The sequence below is a fragment of the Rhinolophus hipposideros genome (genome assembly GCF_964194185.1).
Source record: "Rhinolophus hipposideros genome assembly, chromosome: 16".
In the NCBI taxonomy this organism is placed as follows: Eukaryota; Metazoa; Chordata; class Mammalia; order Chiroptera; family Rhinolophidae; genus Rhinolophus; species Rhinolophus hipposideros.
In genome coordinates, this window is record NC_138062.1 from 5,537,363 (window position 1) to 5,562,155 (window position 24,793).

Consider the following 24,793-nt stretch of genomic DNA (forward strand, 5'->3'; position numbering starts at 1 on the left):
TATGTAGAGAGGACAAAGAACTCTATTTTTTTTTTTTTTTTTTATCAAACTCAAACCTTACCATTGAAATGGAAATACTCTGTATTATCCACCTACAATGTTCCTGTTAACTATGAGGCGTTAATAGGTATACTTTTAGAATTTTTTATAGCTATCTTTCTCTTTCAAATTTGATTATCTTACAGTCCTCAAATGGAAAAAGAAACAGATTTTGCAAATATTAAGACAAACAAAAACTTGACGTCAGTGGAACAGATTGTTTCTAGGGATATAGAGCTAAAAGATCTAAAAATCCTTTGAGTTTGACAACCTTCTCTTTGCATTCCCTTTCTCTCTTCTCTAGTAATTATGGTCTTATTTCTGAAGAATTAATATTTAAGTTCCTTCAAAAAGATTCTTTGAAACCAATAATGAATTTGTTGTGAAGAGACTTCTTTTAACCAGCCTCTTTGTTTTCTTCTTTTTTAAACCTTGGGCACAATAATCTTTTGTTGTTGTTTTGTTTTGGTTTTTTGTTTTTCTTTCTGGAATCACGTGAGTTTTAAAAATCTGAGAAAGTCGGCACTAACATTTGAAGGTTAAAACCTGATCCATTTGACAGAATTGTGATTCAGAAAAGTTGGTAAAATTATAAATTCCTGTTTTACAAATACAGTAACAAAGAATACACTTTAGTGGTAACTTAGTCTTCATATTAAGAGAATTAAGTTGCTCATTAAGTTTCAAGCTGTCATGTTGTCAGAGTAACACCTGAATTCTTGTACTTTATTTAAAGCCCTTATGGAGGAAGGAATGACCAGTTCTGAGGTGAACTTTTTTTCTTTCACTTAAGTCAAAACTTATGTCGTTTTTTTATGTTCTGCAAAAATTGACACATTGTTACACGACTATTTATTATAAATAGCAATTTGAGAACAATTTATATTGTGAATGGTTACTAATTTTCTGAATCATTTAGCTTATACATTCTGTTACATTTTTTAAGCTTATTATATAAACCATTCCTGTTTTCAAATTGAGATCTATTGCTTTGTCATATCAGAGGAATGGGTGTCCAGAATAAAACAAATAGTTTAAAAAACTGTGCCCACAAAGAGATAAATAGATATCCAGTAGGGATAGGGTTGAAGTTGGAGAATTCATATTCTCTTCTTTTCCAGACACACGGAGTAAAACAAGATAATATGCCCTGTTCGTTGCCATCAAGACATGTCAGATTTGTGTGTCAAAATAATAGCCCACTGGTCAGGCCTGTGTTCCGTACTCTGCAGGGTTCTGTGGTGAATAGCAGGTGGATTGTTCAAGTGCTCAAAGAGCCCCCAGGAATTAGGCGGACAGTAACTGACAGGCCATTGCTGGATCAAGGACTTTACCCTTTCCTTTGGCATAGCATAGTGGCTAACATTTTGGTAAACTGTCTCAGGAAAAGAAATACTGTACTCGATTTCCTTTCTTGCCTTCAGTCCCTCTTCTACAAAGCAAACAAACTTGTTTACAGAACACCCAGCATTTAGTTTAGTAAATGACGGGTAGGAAGTTAAGCTGTTAATACAAGAGGATGACTAAGTGAGGAAATCCGTCTTTTGTCAACCACTCTTATATTATTATTATTTTTAAAATAGAACCTGCTTTCAGTTTCAGAGGTTGGGGGTGTTAGATGTGCATGGTTTGATGGATTTTGATCTTAAAATTCTGGTTTCCCTCTTTTGCTTAAAATCCAACATGATAATAGAAAATAATGCAAATAGTCCTCTAAGTGATTGATATAGGAGATGGTTTAGGCTTATATGTTGAGTCAGAGCTCCACACCTGTTCTGTGTCATAACAACTTCCTCAGAAGATGAGTTAAAAAAAACAAAAAACCATCCTTGCTTGCAGTGCCAGAGGCATTATAAATCTCTAAATTGAAAATGCTGAATTAAATTTGGTTCTTACTTAAATCTGTTTGAAAGTAACCCTTTGGATACTTCGTGGTTTCTAAAGTGGATTGCTGGATTATCACAGTGCTTTATAGGTACTTTCTTTTTTATTAACCTTGATGAGATATTGAACTTGATCTTCACAGCAGTATGAAGAAGAATCCTAAAATTATATATAACTTTCTTCCCCCTAAAGGACGCTTACTGCAAACAAGTCTAAAATTTAAGTTCACCAAAGTAAGCACATGTAGGATGAAAGAAATTTTACTTCATCCTGGAAGTAAATTTTACTTCATCCATGGAAATTTGAGCTCCCATTTCATATAAGTTAACACTGTTAGGAACGTACTAAAACATTGCTCATGTTGTTTTAGACTGCATTAATTCTAGCATCTAGGCTGCATAAACTAATACTTTCTGATACTCTGTCCTGGTCAGATCATGTGTGGAGTATCATACACAATTTGGGATCTCGTGGTTTATAAATAATTTTATACACAGCAGTTGTGGAGCAGAGCATGTTTTTATTCTGGAGAATACACGCAGATATAGTTATTGCTTTCGCATAGTTAAATCTCCATCCTGTAGAAGAGACAGAATTAGATTCTGGAAAACAAATGGAATAGTTTTCCGATGAACTGGAATGATTCACTTAGTTGCCTTGCGTGTTTGGGAGGCATGGGCCATCCTGTTCCTCCAGGTGTTTCAAAGAAGGGTTGATTATGCTCAATGTCTGCTAGATTGATTAGAAAGTTAGATAATTTCCGATCTCTTTTCAATTTTGGATTTAGTTAGCAAGCATAAAATAATTTCAGGATTTAATCACTTAGCATATATATATATATATATATATATATATATATATATACACACACACACAAATTTGCAAATTTGGGATTTGGATTTTGGGAATAATCACTGAGAATTATCTTTGGCCCTATGATTTTTTCCATGTATTTTTGCTCTTTCATATTTTTTCTTTTTAATAAAAATTCAAAATATTTATCAAAAAGAAAAAAAAACATCAAATTTTGGCTCACTTCATATAAATACAGTCTGAAGTTAGAGGTAGGGATTGGAGTGAGTAATACAGATTCTCTGTTTTACCTGTGAGCCTCACTTATCCTCGTCACATGTGAAAGTTGGACATGAGGTGCTTAATAGCACAGTCTGACAACTTGCTACTTTCTTTGTAGCAAACACGGACCCTCCTAAAAAGAAGGTAAATATATTTGAAAATCATTCTCTGTCAGTATTGTCATTTGAACTTTAGACTGACTATTTCAATGGATAGGCTCATCTTATTATCCAAAACCTCTTGACCTTACTCCTCTTTCTTACAGATTTGGGAAAGCAGATAGTGAATATAGGTATATGTTTGTGCAGAATTCAAGAGAGGCTGGCTGTTTAGCATTAAATGTCTATGTTACTATAAAGTTTTTCATTGCTTTTAGATACTGAATAGCCCTGAGTAGGACCCAGAAAATACCTGTTACTTAGCGTTTCTCCTGGAATGCAGGAGAGAAGGAATGAATGTACGCAAGGGCAGCGGTTACATTTTATCCATGGCCTCATCTAGAATGGTTCTTGGCACTCTGAAATCCCGGTGAACCTTTGCCATGTCAATAAATATTCAGTTTAGATATCATCGGATAGATGTTAGCATTCGGATAAAGCAGATACGTCGTAACTTGTAAATTATGTGTATGAGTAATTCTATTTTCATCTTTCGATTATGATTTTTCTAGGGAATCTATACATATGTTGATTTCATATCAGTCTAAAACAATTTATTATACAGACCTATTAAGTTTGGCAACCTTCCAGAAACTTCTCCCCACTCTTGTGGCCATTAATTTAGGAGAATGGTGGTTGTTTCTACTATTAATACTAGAGGACATTAATCTCAGTATTAACCTCCCAATGACTGAAAAACCAAGAGTGGTTATGAAAAGTACTTCTTACAGGATGGCATAACTGCCTTTTCTTTGTTTTTCCCTTAAAACAATCTTTAGTGTAACTGAGTCTTCTACTCAAAGCTGGATTTGAATTGTATTTTGGTTTTTACTGTATGGTGTGAGGCGCTGTCTGCTAATCTGTAAAATGGGAATATACCTTCTTTGCAGAAATGTTGAAAGGTTATATGGGGTGACTCATCTCAACCATTTAGCTTGGAGCCTCGTATTACACATGAGCCTGTGAGACACAGTAATTATTATTCCTATTTTCACCAAAAAAAAAAAAAAGATTTAAATATAGATACATACCTGACTAACACTTAAAATTTTAAGTTGTTATACCTTCAGTTGATTTATTTTTCCCTGTCAAAGCTAATGATGAAAAAATTTCCTCCTGTTATATAGAATATATCCACAACTGTCACTATTCGTCACTAAACGAATTGTACCTTAACTCTGAGTGCTCCTGTGGGAGACCTGGCAACATCTTTTTCTCTCACATTGTGATGGTTAATGCCCATTCTTCTACACTCTTCTGCAGAGTTTCTGAGACCTCAGGGCGTCAGCTGTGGTTCTATATATATGGTTCTCATCCATTGGCAGGAACCCAGTATCTTAAGGGCTTTTCCAATTTTTTGGCAACTACCTATTAGAATGTTCTGATATCTAAACTTGGAGATTAATATTTTTGTATATTTAAACTGGCCTGGATTGATTGATAGGAGTCTATTTGGAGAGGGGTGGGCTGGAAAGTGTTCAGCTGTTATGGAAACAGGAAGACTGAAGATTGAAGCTCCCTGTCCTTTAATTATACACATAATACATTATTTGCTCTGAAGTTCTCATTTAGCCTATTTATGGCTCAGTATTGACTCAGCAACAAGTTTTCCTTTCCCCACTCACCCAACCATACATTTACTTTATACACACACGCATGCACGTGCATACACACACACAAACACCATTTCTTTAAATGCCAGTAGATGACCTATTTTATGCAGGCATATTATATTATTTTTCAGAGATACTGACTCCAGCTTGTTATAATTATACCCACTAATGATTAAAATCTCTGAGAGTTATTATGGGAAAACGCTAAGGACCTGAAGTAATAACTACCAATGCTACTGAAAATGTATGGTAGATTTATTCTGTGGTAGCAAATAAACCAAGGGTTACGTTTTTGAGAATTATAATCAATTCTTCAATTCTTTTATGTGTTATACTGAAAATTAGAGCTACTAAGAGAGTTAAGAAAAATATAAATCTAACAGTCATAAAAGTATTCAGGTTTTGAGAATGTTTATTACTGAATCTTCTGGGTTTTGTTTTGGTTTTGGTTTTGTGTACCCAAACCAACCCACAAATAGTGGCTGCTATAGATTTTAATAACAAATATGTTTAATCAAAGTGCTTTGAATATAAAAACTCTTATTATTCTTTAATGTTACTTTAATTTGTTAAAGTCAAGAAAGTACATTTTATAAATAAGTATTTTCGCAGGAATGCCCTATTTGCACTTCCAGAAAGGGACTAATTGACTCTCTCACCAGTAAGGTCAGGCCAAGACATGCTATGAAGTCCTTTTTCCAAATGGCAAGGCTGGGGGACAGAAAGTGTTAGGCAATTTGCCTGTAGGCAAGTCGTAAACTAGGGAGGAGCTCATGCACACTCCAGGCCTGTGGGATTGACAATTTTGCTGGTTGCTCTAGGAATCACTGAAGTGATTTTGTTTTTATTATACTGCCTTACAGACATGATGGGAATTTTGGAAAGAGTACATCCTCATAAATCTTAGCTCTATGTATCTGTTGGTTTCATTTACTTTTTAATATTATTTCTAATAGATACTTTTCTGTCTTGCTCAGCAAAGTTCAATTAATTTAAGGAGAAGATGTATACATTATCTAATTCAGTTTATTTACGTTCTCTGAGTAATGCAGTGATGCTAATTATGCTTTCCCTGGCTTTTGTTCTGTTATTATCTGAGGCCAGATTATAGTTTTATATACTACGTCCTGCACTGGGTGCCAGATGCATGGGAAGCCAGTAAATAACTTAATATCTAGAGAGATTCCAGCTTTAGTTGAAAAAGGAAGGTGCCTTGTAAGTGGGACTGCTGTAAACCACACGGTAATTATAAAGCTCCATAATTATAAGGGGTATTTTTTCTCCTTTCTTTAACCTGTCTTAAAGTGTTGGATATGATTAAAAGCAGAAGTGTTTCTCTCAGTAAGAAGGAAAAAATACTTGTTTCTATAGTCAGATTTTGAAACAAAAGAAACGCTGCACTGCGGTGGGGGGGAACTATGTTCACACAGGACCTGTTGTGTCCAATTTTCCAGACTCATTGGGACTTGAACTCTGTTTCTTGGTTTTGATGAAATTGCGCGTACTAGTTTATGAGTGATTATAAATGTCCTTGTGTTCTTCTTTTTTATATATAGTATTAAAAACTGTCAGTTTTGGTCTCTCACATCAAAGATGGGCCTATGTAAAAGTGGGACTTGCTTAGAAAATGCAGCGAAGGCAGGTATTTTCCCAGCATGGATGAGTTCTTTGCTCCTTCATCCCATCTCCTGCAGGACCTACTGTCCAGAGTATCTACTGACCATTTAACGTCTAAGGCTTTACATTGCTTGTTGTCTCGTTGTTCATCCCTAACTTGCAAGCTCCTAAAAGAAGAGAGTCATCTCTCACGTGTGGCATTGCTACTGCCATTTTGTTGCTTAAAGCAGGGCTCTAATATTTTTATTGTGTGAGTTCCCAGGGGTAGATACCAGGTCGCTCATTTTTGCTTCATGATTGCCCCCCTGTCAAGTGCACAAGGTTGAGGGTGGTTTCAGTGGCTGGAGACAGACACTGAGGGGTTGCTAAGAGAGCTCTATGTTATCACGGTACATTGTTCATGGAACCTTGAGTAGATCTCTTCTGGGCACAAGGGCCACGATGCTGGACCCTTTTCTGTCCCGAGGAGTTTTTCCTTCCTCTCAGCTGGAAGCTCTCAGATGTGTAACATTTCCTGAAATACTTGGTCTTGCTTTATTAATATTATATATCTGTGTTACACTTTCACTCTTAAATGCTACCTGACCAATTTTGAAGAAGTTAATTTCTTTAATTACTTAAACCACGAGAGTTCGTGAGCGGGGGATTGCGTGGGATGCGTGGGAATGGCAGTGAATCCACCTCCAGCTCTCCAGCGCCCAGAACGGCCCTGCCTGAGTGTCCACTTGTCACGGCGGTGGGGGTTTCCCCTTGCAAACTCCTCCCACGGTAAAATCCTCGGAGGCACCCAATGGGAGGACAGATGGGAGGCAGGTGACCGGATTGAGAGAGTGGACGGCTCTGAAGCCCCAGGTGTGTAAGTGTGGTCTGGAGGAAATAATGACTGTTTTCCTTTTTCACTCTCATTTTCTCAGGAGTCAAAGCGACAAAGGACTTGCCATTTGTTTGTCTTCTTATGTAACTCAGATTTCAAAGACTTGAGGGAAATTGTAACAAAATTTCTTCTATTGTCACCTACTTTTTTATGTGAACAAGGTCTCTTTGTATTTTATTCCATTAAAAAAATGAAATTGAACTGGAAAAGAATCGAGTCCTAGCAATAAGTAATAGTCTCCCACTTTTACAAGAACTCACTGGGGAGGAGGAGACTAATGAGATAATTCCATATGTCTCACTAAGAAATGAATTCCTGATAAACATTGACTTTTTATCCTTAATATTACCCCTAAATATTTAATATATATATAACTGTACATAAATAATTGTTATGCTGATTCAATAAAGAAGAAATTTAATACTTAGAACCTTATCTTCATGTGATTAAAAAAAACTTTAATGTATATACATATTTTTTTACTTCTGACAATTATTACAAGATGATCAGTGAAGGAACAAAATTCTCTTCAAGTGGTGAAATGAAAATACAAATTTAAGGTTGGGGAAAGCAATGTAAAGTTTCTCAAAGCTGGTTTTAAATGGATGGTAGTGTTAAACCACTGTGATTTTAAATCTGTTGAATACTTTGGAAAGAGTTGATGTAAAGGTCTTATTTTAAGATCTCAATATTTATAGTGCTCTGGAAGTTACATCCTTTACAGCTATTTAAACATGGATACATGTGAGAAGGCTACAATCTCCATTTTCTTTTTTAAATATACATACAGTTCCTTTTAGCACTACTAAGAGTTACATGTGCACACTGATTAAGACCAGAACTCTACATTTTGGGAGAAGGGAGGGAGGTGAAGAGAGAGAGAAATGCTTTTAAAATTAAACAATGAAGGTTTTCCAGGGAATGGTGAAGGGTGGGTGGTTATAAAATGATTTTTGGAAGAAGATCAGCCAGAAAGGTGAAAGGATCAGAATACAGACAGGGCCAAAGACAATGGCGTCGGCCTCTCGCCAGCCTTGTTGTACTTTCACACGTGCCATTAGCTGTAGGTCTTGATGCCTTCGACTTTCTGCCAAAATGGATGACTTATTTGTGTAGTAACTAGAGTTGAATTGTCCGGTCCTCTAATACCATCCCAGCGTTTTCTAATCCATGGTGTATTTTTAAGGTGGGAGGAAGATGGCAGTGTTTCTTTGATGACACCTTGGTGAATGTTTGTGACATGATGGAATTGACGTCAGAATAGAACACACACACACACACTCACACGCATACACACACTCACACATACACACACACACACACTCACACGCACTCACGTACACACACACTCACTCTAAAGCACTGTTCTTTTATACTGTACCTGTGATAATTGAGATGTCATTTATGCTTAGTAAAGTAGTTACAGGAATTGCAAGCTTAGAAATGGGGAAATAGAGACTCAGGTAATTAAAATGAGATAGAGCTAAAACTAGATAAGATGAATCTTTGTGTAAAACTTGGCAAAATCCTAGGCAAAAGAATTGTAATCATCTAATTCAGAACATTTACAAGGAGCCAGTGGAGGAAAAAAAATAAACACAGGAAGGATTCTATGAAAGAGGAATTGCAAAGAAACTTGGGGGGAGGGAGAGGATAAAAGCCTGAGGGATGGGATATAAAATCGTAAGAAATGGTAGTAGATGTCTATAGTAAAACACATAGAAAATGAAGACTCAAGTGTTCTTCTGCTTCAGTTCCTACTCTTCCATTTCATAATTAATAGTTGTGAAAATGAAGTTTTCTTCTTTGCTAAAGTCAAAGGGGCTCGAAGGTGTGCACAGAGGAGTGTGCACGCACACCAGAACACACTAACGCCCTCTTCTTCACAGCATTCCCCCGGCCTGATGATCTTAACACTCCCCACACCTGCCTCATACTCACAAAAACAATTACAAATAACTACTGCTTTTGCAGGTGGAAACGCGCTTCCATGTCAGTGATGAGAACGTCTAAACCATGTGATTTTGATCATACAGCAAATGTAAAAGTTTTACATTTCCAAAGCATTATGTTAGGAAATAATTGTTTTAAACGCTTTAAAATAAAAATTTTAAAAAGCTTTTAGCTAGAATAACTTTGATATAATAATATTACCTTTTTATTTAATGGTAATAATAATACTCATTTAACTGAGTTACAAGTAAATGTAAATGGAGAAATGTAACAGCCACTTAAAATATATAATCCCCAACATTTCTTAAGATGGGTGCTGGTAGCTGGAATGTCTTCTACCCTGTGTGGTGACAGGTATGTACAGGCACATTTGAAAGAGGAAGCTGGGACTGGCCAGATTGCCCACTCCAGCAAGGAGATAGCTGGCTTCTGATGGATGAAACAATAAATAACTAGGGAAACTCTGGGGTAGTTCTTTGACAGTAGTTAACAATAACTAACATTTATTGAACACTTACGAAGTGTCAGGCACTATCTTTAATGTTTTATGTATGCTGAGTTTTTTAATCGTCATAATAGTAACTACATGTGTGTCTTACTACGACCAAGTGTCCCCAATTTTCCTCTTATTTATTCTTTTGTCATTCAGATATCTATTAGCTCCCCCCTTATCTGAGTGAGCACTTGAGCCCAGTGCTCACCGACTCTTTTCAATGGAGGCTTGACTGGCCTCAGTGTTCCACGGTGGTCTGGCCGTCTGTCCAGCTGTCTGGGGCGTTCTCCTGGAGTACCTTGGGGGTCCTCCATGTGGCTGTCCTCCAAGCATGGGCTCCTAACAACATGGCAACAGGTTCCCAGACAGAGTGTTTCTCACCCAGCAGAGCACACTTGCAGATCTCTCCCTGCAGATCTCTGAAGGCCCTGACTGAAATTATGCCCTGTCGTTTACCCAGTTTTTTTACCTTGGTTTTGGTCAGAGCATCTCACAGGGCCAGGGGAATAGATTCAACCTCTTGATGGGAGGGGTGGGAAAATGTTTGCAGCCATCTTTAATCCACAACTGGTAATATGATAGCGTCTTATGTTATTGTTCGAGTCCATTTGTGAGAGCTAACCACCTAGCTTACTTGCAATAACAAGCGATTTCAAAAAGGTCTTGTCTCTGACGGTTTTCATAAGGGCTGTCTGACTGTTGGATAAGATTTTGGTCCTAAGGGGATAGAAAGGAGGGGAACCGGTGTGATTATGCACAGTTTCATTTACGTGTGACTCTTTACTCAACCTCAGCCTTTAGCTAGCTCACTTTAAGGAGTGTGAGGTACAGAAAAATTTAGGATACTTTATCCCTAAATACTTCCCAGAATGCAAAATTTCTGTTTTACGGAGAGACAGAGAGTATGGTATTGCTTCGAAAATCATTTGATATATGTATGTATATTTATATTTTTCTATCTCTGTCATTTGTATTTAGTTTTATCATAGTAATACCTGCTCATATTTTTGCAAGTCAGAAGGAACTACAAGGCTAAAAAGAAAACAAGTCTCTTGTACGTTCCTCCCCCATTCTCAAATTTCTACTCTCCTAGATGAACCACTTTCTACTTATTTAGGTCCCCCTACCATTTACCTTTTAAAATACAATGTTTGTACACGTATGTCTTTAAAAAAAAAAAAAAAAAGAACCAAATGAAACTTACAGATCTGAAAAATACAAAATCTAAAGTGAAGTATTCATTCACTGAATGGGTTTAACAGCAGATCAGACACTGCAAAAGGGAAGCTCAGTAAACATATCAGGCTGTTGGCAAATGAACCTATTCAAGCTGAAGCACAGAGTAAAAGGCAAAAGAAAACAAAACCACAAACAAATCCTCAAAAAGAGAGCGTCACAGTGACCTGTGGGACATTATTAGGTGATTCTAACAGAAATTGAACTTTTGGGGGTGAAAGTGGGAAGGGGATCAGAGAAAATATATTTGAAGAAATAATGGCCAAAATATGTTCAGATTTGCTAAAAATATCACCCAACAGATAAAAGTAGCTCCAAGAATAAGCAGGATAAGCAGGCACAAAGAAAAGCAAGATAAACACAAGAAAACCACACTGGGGTTATAATGAAGTTGCTGGAAACCAATGATAAAAAGAAAATCTTAAAAGCAAACATTAAAAAAAAGAACATGTTCAATACAAGAACACAGGAATTGTCAGAAACAGTGTAAGCCAGGAGACAGTGAAATGTTATCTTTAAAATGCTGATAGGAAAAAAAACCCAAAAAATCTCAGTATAGAAAAAACCCAAAAAACTCAGTTGAAAACTGTTCAACTTAAAGAATGTGTTCTTGTTGAAAGAGAACTTTCCATTTATAGAATCACAGAAACTGCTGCTGGAATGAACCTCTGAGCTAATTGTCTCTAGCAATGGGAGTGGGAGAAGAGGCGATACGAGTGTCTGCCCCACAGACACGCGCCGCTCTAGGTGTGTCAGGCACACGTGGAAGCCTTGCTGAGACACACACACCCCCTCACCCTCGGTCCTCGCTGGCATTCCCAGGGGAGCGAGCCTCTGGATCCTGAGATTGATTAGGCTCATCTCTGGGCTGCTGAGGCGGAAAGTAGGTGGAAAACCACTTGCAGACCCCATCCTCACTGTGCATTACACCTTGGAGAAGGTAACATGGCTTGCCCACATCACTTGGGGCACAGAATGTAATAAACCTGAATCTAGATCAGGCTCTTCTCTCTTTCTTTGGGACTTTTAGAAGTTGGGTTGTCCTCTTGGGATGAGTGGCAATGTGTTTGCAATGAATGGTTGGTGAACCAGGAATTTCGAGGCCAAGGTTGTGTTTCTGTATGCGTGCGTGTCGGGGGTGGGGAAAGAGGCGACTTGAGGTTTTTCTGCCAGTGCAATTTTATATAAACTCGCAGTGTAAAGACTAGAGTTTACTAAGCTATTAATTTACGGAGGCATAACAGTGGTAGAGATGAATAAAACATCTTTTCAGTGTTTCAGCTCTCTCCTTGACAAGTGAAGTTCCAGGTGTGGTAACACCTATTATGTAGTGGCCCCCCAAAGAAGTTCACGTCAGGAAATACAGAGTACATCGCAGTATATAAACATGCTCATTGTTGCATCATGTCCGTGGAGGAAAATACAGAAGGAACATTTTAGCACCATAAATCTCTCCTAAAGAGAGCATTGCTTGCTACAACCTGTCTGCAGCGATCAGAGGAAGGAAGTCAGCAAGAAGGGGAAAGGATGCCAGCTGCTAGCGCCAAAACGCCTCAGCACTCATAACTCAAGAGCAGGTTTCTGTAGCTCAACACGAGGTTCAGATTCAGCTGCTGAAATTCCGATAGCGTCCTAGATTTTAGAATCCATTTCTTTTTCCACCAATAAAGGTGATCTTGATCCAACTATCAAAACCAGAGCATAAGTGCTGAAAGGGGCTTAAATCGTCTCGAACCCTCTTCTTCTCAGGTGAGGTAACGTGGACCAGAGAACATTGACTCCTAGCCCAGTGTTCTGTCCGTTACACTCTGTTAGGAAGAATAACTCACCACGTCACTTTCAAAGTCCAAGTAAATCATGCCTCATCCAGAGTGTGTGTCTTTGTTATTTGATTACAGCTAATAAGTGGTTCCAAGGAACTCATTCTGAAGGATTTATAGGTGATATATTATGTAGTTTTCTTTTGTAAAGGTTTTAAGAAGTTTTTGATGTGATGTTCTGATCCATTTGGGAGCTACCAAATGTTGCCTTTAAAAGTTTCATTTCTCACTCAATTACAGTTTTGACAAAACAGGCATGATTCTGTGAGGGAGTATTTTGGGTACATACAATAATGCTGGGAAAGATAGCAGGCAGCAGGAAAGAGGAGGGCCAGATGTGAGATGGATGGACTCCATAAAAGAGCCCTAGGCTGAGTCTGCAGGAGCTGAGCAGGGCTGTGAGGACCGGACACTGAACGTCACTCACTCAGAGGGTCGCCCGGAGTCAGAGCCCACTCAATGGCATGTGACACACAGGAGCCAAGTCAGATGGAATTCATAGAAGTGTCACAGTCCAGATGCCATTGACTGGAAAGTACAGCATTACTTTATAGCTTATTGACAAACAAAGTGGAGCCAGTTATGCTGTGATGTGCATTGATTACGAGACCCATACCAATTTCCACGGTGTTAAAGGATGAAGAAATGTGTTCCTTGGGATCATGAGAATATTGGAGGTAGTTGGTTGGGAAAGGTAAGGGCATTTCTGGAGGGGATGAAGCAGAACGGAGAGAGGCAGGAATGTGGAGCCAGGATTGCAGTCGGTGAGCCTGGCTGAAGCAGACTCCTGGCTGAAGCGGACTCCCGAGAGCAAGGGGAGGTCAGTGAGTCAGTGTAAGGCTGCAGCGCCTGGGCTCGGGGTGAAGGCAGTGCCAGCCACGGCCACACAGAGCACCTGGGCCTGACCCCAGCCTCCTGGTTCTGTCCAGGCGTGAACAAGGGAATGGATCCGGAATCAAGTCTTAAGGACTGAAATGAAGAACAAGTCTCAAAATCTTTGAGACTTTCCTAGGATTTAGAAGACAAGTTAAAGATTGAGCTGGCCTAAAGCATCTGACCCTTAGGATTCTGTCAATAGTGAACGTCCAGAAAGGAGCGGAATGAAGCTAAGCAGTGTTTTAAGAAGGTGAATCTGTTAACAAGGGTGCAAATAATTCTAATGTGTCCTCTTTTTGGTGGTAGTCTGGTGACTGGCTTTTTCTTTTCTTTCTGTTTTGCCGAGTTGTGCTGCTACCTGGGGAAAAAATTCAAGTCCTACACGTGGTGTATTAGAGAAGTGACCCAACCTCACCTGTAAACCCCAAGCTAAAACATGACAGTCCGCTCCATCCTTAAAAATGTGACTCACTGTGGGTGGAGTGCAAACTTGCCCGTAGTCACCGGTTTTACTGCAGGCAAAATAAAGACACACCTCGTCCTGAAAACACAGACAGCACAAAGTGCTGTGGCTTCTTGCATTATCGCTTTGACATCAGCTCATCCCTAAGCACTAATCCTACTAATGTAAACACCGTCAGCTTTGCCAGCACAGGCTTCCTTGGGTAGCACTCCAGGGTACCCCTCTCCTTTCGCAGCATCTCTGACCTTTCTCCTTCCACGTAATTCTCTAGTGACCTCCATCTATCATATCTGTGAACGAGAAATTGCTTTCCTATTGCTTTGACTGCTAAATTCCTACTCATCCTCGAAGAATCAGATCTCCTGACTGCCCCCGGCAGAGATTTGGGTTCTTCTATGCGTAAAACAGTTGTTTTTGTTTTATGAATTCTTCCATTCTCTCATTGTATTGTATACTCCATGAAGGAAAGGAACATCTCGTGAGATTCATATCCCAAAACTTAGCACAGTGCCTGGTCCATAGCAGATAGTCACTAAATATTTGTTTGATTGATTGACTAGATGATGGAGATTTATATCATATATTAACTAAAAAGTGTGTATTTGCCACACACAATATTGGCTTAATAAGATATATTCCCTAGGCTCAAAATTCGAATCTAATAGGAGACTTAAGACACAGATGTGTAAGAAACTGGTAAGAAATTTGAGTACTGTCCTCAAATACTTGGGACGTCAGCCACGTGGAAATGGGACTTATAAACAGATTCAGTTAAGTCCATCAGAACCATTTATAAGTTATAGAAAAGGAACTTCTCTGTAACATAGCAATTGAGTGTCATTTGTAGCAAGCTGTCCATCAGAAATATTATTAAAAATGAGGGTATGTTAGAAGCAGATGTTTTTAAAAGGACAAATTAATAGTGTCCAGTTGATTTACATTATTAACGTCTCTAATATAAGAGAACAGAGAAAGAAGAATCAATGGGCTCACCAATGGCTTAGAACTAATGTCCATATATTTGGTAATGTTACTGAATGAGTGTGTCAGAATTTATACTCCTCTGATAAACATAAAATACAGAGAGACACATAATGAAGTTTAGGTACTCATGTGTAAATAACCAAATCCCTTTCTTAAAGTGAATACCTAATAAGGAGTTATGCAACAGTATAAAGAGCATGCTCATGAGTTGACCTTGAAGCCAGTTCTGCCACTTACCAGTACTTTAACTCGGGCGTATTATGTGGCCCCTGTGGGTCATGGTGTAGTCACCTACACCGGGGATATGATTCCTCTGCTGGGGTATTACGCAGATTAATAATAAAGTTTATTCAGAACATCGACATGAACCTTGATCATACTTTCTATTAAAGAGTAGCGCCTATTGATGTTCTCTGAAAGGTTTTAGATAAACGTCCTACAGAGCCGCGAAGTGGTGCAGTGGGAAGATCGGGGTCTTTATCTGTAAAATGCGAACAATCCTGTCTCCGCCATAGGTCCAGAACATTAAATTACGTCATGTTTACGACTTCTGTGTTGAGCAGAGTCCAGTGCAGTAAAACCTCAGTGTTGGCTTCACTTCACGTCCTCCAGTGTATGAACACTGAGCTGTTAACACGCCTCCTCCCGATTGAGACAGGCTGGAGTCCTGGCAGGCCCCGTGGCCCTGAGGGAAGGGGCGCCGCTCCTGTCTGCAGTGCCTGCTCCTGGGACGGAGCCCCCTAACGGATGCACCCCCTGGAAGGAAAAGGCTAGGTTTTGCTAGATGAAGACAGGACAGGGACTCCTGTCTTGTTTTATACATAAGTAGTCTTAAGTTACCAATGTCCACACCCATTTCTTATCATTCCTCCTCCCTAACCCTTATCTAATGCTGCTGCAGCTCTGCCTTTTGGAGGTATAGTGAGGAGAGGAGAGATTTGAAGCCTGCCACTCACACCTAGATTTTTACCCTCTCATTTTCAGCCACGTATCACCGTCTACCTTTATTGACTGTCGCTTCTGACCAGGCTCGTTTCCTTGTTAACTGAGCTAATGTATTTTCTTCTTTCTCTTGGCATCATTTACCATGATGTCCTGCTTCCTTTTTAGAAAACCACCCCTTTGGGGCTTTTATGGAGTTCTAAACCATGCTTCAAGAGTCACTCCTCTGCGACCTCTAATGATCCTTCTAGCCCATAGTATTTTTCCCCACCTACATCTCTCTCAGCCCCAATTCTGACTTTCACATTTTGATGCTTATTTTCTATTCTGACTTCTTCTCTAATTATTTCTTGTGTATAATTTATTTTCTCCAATAGTAATTCAAGCCCTTGAAGGGTAGAAAACTATCTTTTCATATTTCTATTATGTCGCATTTATTCAATTAATCTAGTATTTTACTTTTTGAGATTATCATCAAAATGAAAACACAAATTTAAACTTACAAACTATCTTGAGAATGATTCAACAAACCTTGGTGTGAGAACTGTTGCGTCAGAGATAAAAACAACCCCCCTTATGCACAACAGATTTGTTATTATTCTGGTTCGTTTTGATCCGCTGAAATCACTGCAGGGTAATACAAGGCCCGGCTGCCAGTGCTGGGGCAGCTGGAGCTGACTTTGGTGTGATCACAAATGAAGCAGGATAGTGCCAGTTCTGCAGCCAGCTCTGGGCCGAATGATAAAATGGGTTGCACCCTCTTTGTCTTCCTTCTGCCACCCCACGAAGTTCTCCTGTCCTTCCTCCAACTGTCTCTTTACCTCTTACCCCAAATCCGTGGTCTAAGGTAAGATTGGGATTGCTTATTAGTGCATTACATTTCCCAACATATTTACATTTTCATAAAACATTTCTAAGGCCCTGAAAGACCTCAAGATTTATTCAAACCTCTTAAAGTGGACTTTCTAACACTCCAAGTTCAGTAAGAAGAATTGTAGATATATATACTTTTATGTGTTTCAATGCTCGTAAAGCAAGAAGATGCTTTGTAGAAAGTTTTGAAAATGCAATAAAACAAAACAAAGAATAATATGTATTCTTAGCTTATGAAGATAACGTGATTATATTTCTGATATTTTTCTTAACAAATTTTGTTTGGCATTTAAAAAAAATTATTGCAAAACTGACCAGTTTCATACTCTGTCTTTTTCACTAAACAATATAAACATATATACTCTCATGTTTTTATAAACTATTATAAACATTACCTTTAATGGTTACATAGTATGGATTTACCAGGTTAGAGTATGAATATTTTTAATGTTCTTTTTATAGATGGGTAATGACTTTCCAGAATTTTTGTCTTGTGTTACATTCCAACCAACAGTGTATAAGAGTCAATTTACTGGCCTCTTTTAATTGGTTAGTGAAAATAGTATCTTCAATTTTTTTTTCTAATTTTAGTCAAGTTATCAGTCTTTTCTGGGAGATATTTTCCCAGGTGACTGTTTACTCTGGAATTTCATTTGTATTGTTCCCTAATATTCATAAGTTATGCCTACAGATTCTTCCGATGCTTTTAAATTTAGCAAATCTTAAGAGTAACATATTTGGAGATAAGGTGGGGGGGCTTCTATCGCATTTCAAACTATTAAACTGTGTTTTTCCTTTTTAAATCTAACCTCATGTTCTCCTCTCAGTAGTTTATTAATGAAGAAACAGGTTCAGAGGCCCTGTGGAGTCTCCTCAATGGTGGTAACAGAGAGGGAAAAGGAGAAAGCAAGTCTCAACTGATTATTTACATTTTTATTTTCATTTCAAATTATACATTAATGTAATATCCAGCTACCTTTAAATTTGTGTGCAAGACTGGATTGCTAGTATTTAAAATAATTTGTCCAACTAAGGTAATAATAGGCTAATATTTAAAGCCTGGCACATGAATGATATACCGCAGTTATTAATTCTAGGAGAAAAGGCAGAGTGGCCTGCATTTTCTCCTAAGGAAAGCTTCTTTATAAAGATGATGATCATAAAGAATTATTAATTGAATACCACTTCAAATGGGGGATAATTATACACAGAATAATTTGCATATAGATGAAGACAGAGGCCATTTAAAATATAATAAGCATTATATCATTTTGTAAGTCTCTTTCTCTAATGTTTGTTAAGGGAAAAGCTAAAGATTCCTTTTGTATATATTAAAATAGATAAATATTATTAATTTGTCTGATAAAATAGCTCCCTATGGAAAAGGAAAAGACCGTAAACCAGCTCGGTTTTTCGTATGAGTAGTTGAAGCTGATTGTAGGTGAGTGGGGTTTCATTTTGTCTCTGCTTATCGTGTTTAGAATCTTATCTTATGACATGATTTGTTTGAGAGTAATGCCTGCTTACGGTTAAGTCCATCCATTAGCCGTGAGCCTGGTTAAGCTGCTTGTCCTGAGCTGGTAAATGCCTGCTTGGCGGCTGGGATTGCAGCAACAATCTGATGGATCAAGCAGCTGCAGTATTCAGTCTGCCGTGATGACATAGAAACTGTCTTGTCAGCTTACAACATATCAGAGGGGTGCTCTTGCAGTGGGGTGGGGGAGGACAAAGCGATGGCTTCTTGCCGGAAGTACAGTAAGTGAAGGCTTATGTAAATAGGTCTTACATTCCTTGAATGACCCCTTAAACGGTGACATTTTTCCATCTTTGCCTTCAGTCCTTGATTATATATGAAAATAAAGTGAGGAACCTAGCAATATGGGTTTTGTAAATTCTCACTTTTATATTCACATTGCTAGAAGATTTCAATCAATGAGTGTTAAAAGGGGAAGATCATTTATATTTAATACCAACCTGTACCTACATTTAAAATTTTTAACCCCCCTAAACCCAGGAGGGATCAGTGACTTGTCCAAGGTCGTATAATCTCCAATAGGTAGAGCCTGGCCTTGAGCCATGTCTGACTGGAATATCTAGCTCCTTTCCTGCTAAACAAGCAGATCTGTACGCTACGTGAAGCAGACTAGAAAGTCAATAGAGAAAAGGTAACTGCCGGTGGAGGATAGTTTCTGGCTGGTGCCGAATGATTGGAACAAAGCAAGGAGAGGCGGCTGCAGACTGCAATGATCAGGGAATGCTCTGTGAGGCCATAACTTGAACTGGACCACGACTCTGGGTGGGTGATCACTAGATGGAGATACTGGCCCCAAATAGAATGAACACCGAGAGATTTGGGGGAGATCCTTGTTAGTATGTGTTGGAAGACAAAAGGGAAGATGGCCTCTGGGGGACTTACAGGCATGACTCCATCCTTGTCTCTGCACCTAGCATGTAGGTAGGTGCCTGGCAATATTGAAATAGTGCTTAAGAGTGTTTGCTGAATTGAAGACATTCTGGGAGATATACGAGACACACAGGTTGAGAGTGGGTAGTCTTGCACGGTTGGACGTAGCAGAATTAAGAGCACTTTCTCACAAGTTGTTAGCTTCGTGTGGGCGTTGGGGGAGTGAGAATGGTGGTGAAGAAAGAGAGTGAGCAGAACTCAGCTTTTCCTCTGCCTTAAAATAATGGGTCTGAAAAAGGAAGACTTTTGAGGTCATGAGCAACGTTGATGAAGGAGTTCACACCTGATGCCCTCAGCCGACTTTGAAGGATGGGAGCCTTCCCTGAAGCGCTGAGGAGAGCAGAAAGGATGTGCATTAGCCAGTGAGGCAGGGCTGGAACCGGTTCCTGAGAGAGGAGTCAAACAGTGAGCAGCAAGGACCAGACTGAAGCTTGAGAACTAAGTTTGGATTATATTTATTCCACACATTTTTATGGGATTTTTGTTGTTGTTGTTTTTCTGTTTTCTTCTCAGAAATCTGAGGTGCAGTGCAGAGCAAATAGTTCTGCCTTAATATTTACCATTCCAAATCTAACGTTTGCCGTCCTATCAGATTCCTTACTTTCTCGGGACCTGGCTGTAGATGTCACTAGGCCCTTGTGCAGGGTTGGAACGGTGTATAGGCACAAATTAAAAATACTCACCCTGAACAATTCCAAGAAGGCTTAGCAAAGCTTTAGGTCACATAGCTCAGGTCACAGAGCTGGAAATATTTGGTGGGAAAAGCTGATCAGTTCTTCTTCGCGCTTCTGATGATCATAGTACTTTCAGTAGCCATGATTCCAAGCTGGGTCCTTCCCATCATTTAATTATCATGTGCAGGGACTGGTTGCATGTGCTCTTTGACTGTAGTCCTTGGCACTCATAACCCTAAACAAAGCTGCAGGCACTAATTACCTCCTTTTCCTAATCTGAATTTTGATGTGCTTTTGAACTAGTAAGTCCTCGAGCATTCTAAAACGGCTTCCCCCATCATTGGAGAGACATATGCTTCCCCTGAATTCAGGGAACTGGGTTGTGAATAAAGTTTTTTGGAGATTTTGATGCTTTTGATTGTATAGCAGCTCAAATAAATCAGTGTGCCTTTATTTATTTGTTTTTATATATCCAAACCAGCATTGTCTGCATATAAGGAGATAATTACAAAGGTTTACTCTAAGATACTCATGAGATGTGTCTGCTTGTCTGCTTTGGGGTGGAAAACATGGAGATATAAAGGGTGCATTTTGTCTCCGATTGTCAGATTCCATCTGTAACTAATTAATAATGTGATCTTATCTCTTTTTGATGTGCTATTACCTGAAGTCTGTGGTAATACTGGAAAAGTAGAAAGAATAAAAATTAACTTTGGGTTTAGGTTAGCTGAAAGGAAGGTTTTTACTGAGCACATTTGAAAAATGACAAGGCAGAATCTATTTATTTCTTTTTGGTTAAATAACCAGGAAACACTTTTGACTGATGATATTGCATTGAGTCAGATTTATTATCTTGAAACACAGAAGTATTATTTTTCTCTGAAGTCTCGACCAAGAGAATATGGTCTAATAAAGATAATTTAGTTTATGATTTTTCTTCTTTTTTCAAAATTCATTTTTCTTTCTTAAACTTTTTTCTCCTTTTTCTTATTGTTAATTATGTGATTTGGGCAACTCACTCTGCTTCAAGCTTCTTATCCTTCAAATGGGGTTATTAATCTACCTATTTAACAGGGTCATTGTGAAGATTAAAAGAGATCAGATCTGTGGGATGATTGGAACGACTAGAACAGTGCCTGATAATTATTCAGTTGGTATTAGTGGCTATTGTTTTCAGTTAATCCAGTATGGCTTCAGCCTCACTGTCAGGGATAATATTCCAGATCAGCCCTTTACCAGCTCTGCGATCGTAGGACAGTTACTTAACCCCTTTGTACCTCAGTTTCCACGTCTGTAACGTGGAAGTAATATTGATGCCTACCTTAAAGAGTTTTGTGAAAATTAAACGAGTTAATGTGTGGTAAAATGCTTAGAACAAGCTGGCACGTAGGTAGCCTATTGTTATAGTTGTTTTCAACATTATCACTGTTTTTCTCAGGACAAAATGTTTAACAGTGCAAAAAAGTACTATAAATGTACATTGTTCTACATCATGGCCAAGTGGGGGAATGAAAATAGATGATAGATGAGGTAAAATTACTAGACATGAGGGAAGAGAAAGAAGGCAAACTAAGAGGAGGAGTAGACAAGAGAATAAGGAAAGAAGGTACTACAGAAGCAGACAGTGTGACACACACACACACACACACACACACACACACACACACACACACACCAAATCCTAGTCTGTGTTACGTGCTTTGTCTCCCATCACTTCATAGTATTTATTACACCATATTCTATTGGCTTGGTTAATTGTCCATCTTCTTCAGACTGCAGGCTCTTTGAAAGCAAGAAATATGTATGTCTTATTCATCTTTGAAATCATAGAAGGCACTCAGTAAATATTTAAATTTCAAAAATAGGGCTTTGCGATACTGATTTGTGTTTTTCCATGAAATTTTTTCCCTAGTATTTCCCATAAATATCCCTTGAATATGAAATACATATATGTGTGTGTGTGTGTGTGTGTGTGTGTGTGTGTGTTGCTTTGACCGTATGTAACCTACTTGTCTTTACTGCATATAACATTTGTGTTTCTACGTTTTTATTTTCTTTTTAATTTGGAAGTCTCAATCCTTATGAACGTTAAATATCTATGTTATTTAACATAATAATGCTCACCACATCTTTAGGAAAATACAGTTGTCTTGTTCAGCACACTTTATATCATGTGTTAACTTTTTCTATTATTCTTTTCTTTCAGAGTCTATTGTTCTTTTTGTTTGTAAAGCATCATACTTGATGCTGCAACCAGTGGCTTTTTGCCATGCATTCTTAGTACTTCTTGGAACATTTGGTTTAGGAAGTGGGGTAATTAGTATATAAACACTGTGTAGCAGAACTACTCTAATTAGTGCCTTTTGGCCTGCGTTCAGTGATAAACAAAGTAAGTGCACGTCAGCATTCGTCCTAACAGTTTATAAAAACCCTGTTGTGGCCTATGGGATAGCATACACAAGATGTATTAAATAATGTAGTAGTTGAGACCAGGAGTATAGTCTCCACATAATAAATTAGCTGCCTAATGTTGAAGGCTTTCATTAGCCTTAATTATTCAGAAATCCTAAACTTAGCCATCAAAGTATATCCCTAATAACTATCCACATCTTTAGTAGGACATTGGCTCTTTGATCTATACCTAAACCAATTTCTCTGTATTCCTGTAATCTACTAGCAAAAGAAAAGCATTGATTTAAACCATCAAAATAAAATAGATTTAAAAAGCAAGTTCAGAGGCAAAACCTTTCCACCCACTTTATGGGGCCTTCAGCAAATTTTCTTTGGTTCAGTTCACGGTTTCTTAAGTCCCTTACTTCTGAAAAGCACTACTTCCTATTTTTGAAGTAGAAATGCTCAAAAGATTTTTCCCATTAACATAATGTCCTGTCAGTCCACAAGCTATCCACATAAGGACAATTTTTTTTTTAGACACCAGGAACAGAACTCTGCTAGACAGCTCACTTTTCTATAGCGAACGCTGAGCTTAACACTGGGGCCTGGGTGTGAGGTCTAGGTACCAGTTCTTATGAATTGCATTTGAATTGAAAATGTTGGTTGGCAAAAACCTATTTGTGACTGATTACCTTATATGAAACCACTGGGCTGAAAATAGAAAGAAATACATAAAAAAGTAGAAAACTTAATAGACGAATGTTTGTCAAAGAAGTGAAAGTGATAATCAAATCCTAAATTCTACAAACAAACACCTGAATAAACAGGCACACCTCCCCAAACTGAATAGGTTTTACAAGACACTCCCACCAGACTTCCAAAAGATGTAGTTCCTATCTCATGCAGATCCCACCCCCAGCCCTCGCTAAAAAAAAGGTTGGGGGATGCAGTGTTGCCTGGCTAATTTTACAAGATTTATACAACTTTAATTCCAAAAGATTAGTACAAGGAAAGAAAATTGTAGGTCCAGCTCACTTACAATGACAAGTGTGGGAATTCTAAATGAAGTATTAGCTAACTAAATCCAGCAGATTTTTAAAAAGTATTTATCTCTGGAAGGCAAGGATGGTTTGACATCAGAAAAATCAATGAACTCCACTATATTAATGGTGAAAACACAGACACAAAATTACATAATTGTCTAAAAGAATACTGCAAAGTATTTGATAAAATTTAACTTCAATTTATGATTAAAGTCTAGAGTAAGCTAGGAATAGAAGGAAACTACAAACTTTATAAATGTTTTTTGCCAACACCTATAGCAAGCATCAAAACTAAAACTTTAAATAAGCTTTAGACAAAACAAGACAAACAAACCTGCTAATATTGATATTCTTGATACAAATATGGCTAATCCAATAAGAAAACAAAAGTGAAATAAAGATGGACAGAGAGAGAAGGTGGGTGGATAGAAAAATATAACAGACAAAATAGTCCTAATTTGGAGAGATTATATGTCTACATGGGCAAACTCTTTCAACCAGCAAAAGCAAGTTATATACTTTCAAAAATCAGTGGTTTTGTTTTTCTACATTAGCAGTAACTACTAATTCACAAACTACAAAACTATAATGCATTTAGATATTAACCTAAAAAATGCATTACTGTAGAACAAATCGTAAAATTTTTCTGAAAGACGTAAATGAAGAATGGAACAATTTAAGAGCTCGTTGGTGGGGCACACAACAACATAAAAATGTCAATTTTCACTAACTAAATGGTAATAGAATTTTTTTGAGGTACTTAGTAAACTGGTATTTTGAAGAACTAAAATCCACCAATAACTAAACCTATTTTGAAATAAACTCAGAAGAGGAATGTTTTTGTTTTTGTTTTTACCAGATTTAAATCCATATTAATAAAAGCAGAATGGAACTGACACAGAAATAGAATCAGACTAAAGAAACACTGAGTGTTGAAAAACACGCAAAGTGGGAGAGAAGTATGTTGCTTAGTAGGTTCTTGGAAAGACAGGTTTACTAGTTGAAAAAAATGCGGTTTGTTCCCTACCTCATCATGTACTATATGAACACCAGAGAAAACAAAGACCTAAAATGACAGGTGAAACGATGGAGGTTCTAGAAGGAAATGTCAGAAAATATCGTTGTGACCTTGGTATGTGGAAGAACTCTTTTTTTTTTTAATAAGAATGCTCTAATCTTTTTTTTCTTTTTAATTTTTTGGGGAACCGTGTGTTTCTCCAGGGACCATCAGCTACAAGTCGTTGTCCTTCAATCTAGTTGTGGAGGGCACAGCTCAGCTCCAGGTCCAGTCACCATTTTCAATCTTCCTATGTGGGAAT

The 24,793-nt window shown here is 38.0% G+C and overlaps 1 protein-coding gene across 5 annotated transcripts in view; it reads left to right on the forward strand.

Moving 5' to 3' along the window:
- Window positions 1-24,793, forward strand: part of AFG2A (AFG2 AAA ATPase homolog A) — a 241,180-nt gene that overhangs the window by 116,763 nt on the left and 99,624 nt on the right. The window lies entirely within an intron of this gene.